Genomic DNA, 3,137 nt, shown 5'->3' on the forward strand with positions numbered 1-3,137 from the left:
AAGATCCTGTGACAGTGAAGGAATGAAAACTGGACAACAGCACAGGACCTGTTAGCTCAAGTATTGTGTTGAAACATACAAATGCTGCTGTTCACACCCACTGCAGGTGTTCTTCACCCTTTTCATCAGCACTGTCTTTCAGGTACCATATCTCTCCTTTAAAGAGGAAATGCAAATCAAAACAACAGTTACGATAAGTAACAAGCCTGTTTAATGCAAATAACTGTAATTAGCTGGCTGTTGTGTAACGGAAATCCCATTCCAGATGTACATCTATTAATTTCCTTCAGTTTATATGCTACACCTGATAGAATTTTACAAAAAGAGACGTCTTTCATCCTCCCCCCATGGCCTCTGCTGGAATGGCAGGACCAGAGCTAAAGGCAGGACATGGTGGCAGAGAAGCAGCCCTGGAGTTAGATCCTGAGCTATGGTAACATCTCCAGTCAGCCAGGCAGAGAGTGCGAGATCAGTAGAAGCAGATTAGCGATGAGTGACCTAGTTTTCTCTCTCATTACATCTCCTCCAAAGATACCCACCATAGTGACCAAAAAGCAATACCAATTAAGTTGAGAAAGCCACCTCGTTAGGAGAGATTACAGTATACACAGTATAGCTGTATGACAGTTGCTACTCCTTGCCACTGATGCTGAAATAATTTCCAAAAAGTGTGACTGGAGCTCCTTGAAGCAGTTGAATAAATGCCAGCCACTGGAATAAGGTGGATACAGGCCAGGGCTGCATCACTGTTTCCATAAAGTGATGCCCAGTGGCTCTGGCACTAGCTTTGTGCTGTGTTACAGTATGACGCTAAAGCCCAAGTCCCTCACACTCAGAATTGGCAGCAGGGCTCCACTGACCTCACGAATTAATATTCTCCTTTTCCCATGTCCGTAACTGCAGTTGTGAGGGGTTTTTTGCTTTTCAGAGAGTGAGGGAAGTAGAGGAATGTGAAGACAGCTTAAAAGCCCAAACCACTGAAGGAGTTGGACTCAGTTTCTTTTGAAGGGTAATGAGGTTTATTGCTACTAAATAATTTGGGGAGCTCCACTGAAGTCAGCCAGACGGAGGCACAGCTCTCTCCCTGGTCTCTGTTCTGGTGTTCCCACACAGGCATCTCAAGCTTTTGTTCATGACTCTAGCCCTGTGTATTACATTAAGTAAATAAGGATGACTACCTAGTACATGGAATATTCTGAGTACTGCGACAAATTGCTCAGAAAAGACTTGAACATGTTGCATTTGCTGAAGCTTCTTCAGCTCTTGAGGCTCTATTTTTGGGCTCAGCATTGCAACTGAACTTCACAACACCCAATCACCATACTAATGTGGTACAATGTGTGATTTTTAAACAGCTGAAGATGAAGAACTGGCATTTTTAACAACCATTCCTGAATACCCCTTACAGCATATCCCTCCTGCATGCATCTGCATGGCACAGAGAAGCATAAAGTCATGAGGTATTTGGTAGGCAGTGGAGCTGCAGCTGCAGGTGTCCTGCAAATGAAGTTTGCTTCCCCGTAAGAGGCTGCAGCCCAACAGGCTGGTACTTGAATTTCAGATGTATCACAAGAAATTTAAGGTTAGTATAACCTAAAAGTCACATGCACACTTCAGACTGCCATTTTCAGCTGAAAAATATGAACTGTCTGAAAATAAAGTGGCCATTTACTAAAAATTTTCGAGCTTAGAATCTGCAGAACAGCTTTTCTACAATCAGTCTATTCAAAGAACTGATGTAGGAACATGGTAGAGAGGAGGAAGAGATGTGTAAAATTTCCCCAAAACAGTTCCGTTTGAAGGTAATCAGCTCCTTGTCTACACAAACTTGACCTGAAAGTCTAAAGGAAGTTATATGGGTTTTTTAATTTGTAGTGGCTTTGCAGCATTCATACTGAAAAGCACTTCAAAAGTATTCATTGTTCTTTATCAAAAAATCATCCCCTGTGGTTCTTGTGTTAACTCTTTGCTTTCTGCATCGTGTGCTAGACTGAAACTTCGTAGCAATTAACACTAAAGTATTAAAGGCACACAAGAGCGATTAGAAGCAAACTTCGTTATTCATGCTGTTATTCTTTTTTAAAATTGGGGTCATCAGAAACCTAACCCATCTCCAGCTTAGGGCACAAAAGCGTAATAAAGGATTATGCAGAAGTATCTTTGCCAAATTTGCTTCATCATTTTACCCAATTTACTTCTTTCTTACTTTTAGGAGAACAGGGAGGATTCACTGGCCCTACATTTTGTGAGAAGGGCTTTCTGTCACAGAGGCTCATTTTGCATGATAGTTCTGGTAAATCCCAGCTTAATTGTCTACTCTCATCAAAGCTTTAGCCAGGAGAATTGCAATTCAAGAAGACAAAGCAACCAGCCCAGTAGTCTTGGTCTCAGAGGGAACAAGCCAAAGCTATCAGGTTACACAGAAACACATTCTCACATGTTTTCCTTTTGTGGTAAAGACACCTTAAAGTCTTTTTTCCCCAAGCAGACAGTGACAGTGTCAAAGAGAATTTGTTTGGGCTACTTTAGTCTTGAAGAATGAAAAGGCATCGTAGGGAGACAGCCTTTTTGTAAATAATTCTTTTTAGAAAAAGCACAAACACAAAGAGCTGTCAGGCTTTAGGGAAGAAATGCATTTAGAAGCTTTAAATATGCAGAAGTGACATTTTGCCAACTTTAAGAAGTGAAATTTTAGTGAGTCATTAGTAAGGTTTTCCCCTGTCCCAGCCTCCAGAAAAGGGCACCTAGTACAATAGCTCTTAACATACTACATGTGTAGTTTTCCATCCTTGGAAAGGGTGTTGTGCTTTGCCAGATGCTCAAATGAACTAAATTAAAGATTGCAGGAGCTAAGGTTTTCTTTCCAAAACCTAGACAGTACCAACTAGTTTAAGATGTTGCCCTAAAATGCAGTTTCACCCTCCCAACACATACCACTGCAGTTGTAGGAGAAAGCATACTAGTGATACGACCAGGACCCCCTTCTCTCAAGCATATTTCAAATTCTGTTTCAAGGAGCTTGTAGAATCTAGAGAACTGTTCTGATACTGATGCATACCCTGCATCCATGATTGGAAGCTTAATTTTTTTTTCTTCAAGACATCATTTATTCTATAGAGTTGTTCATCAGCAGGTCA

The sequence above is a fragment of the Athene noctua genome, chromosome 2 (genome assembly GCF_965140245.1).
Source record: "Athene noctua chromosome 2, bAthNoc1.hap1.1, whole genome shotgun sequence".
Taxonomy (NCBI): Eukaryota; Metazoa; Chordata; class Aves; order Strigiformes; family Strigidae; genus Athene; species Athene noctua.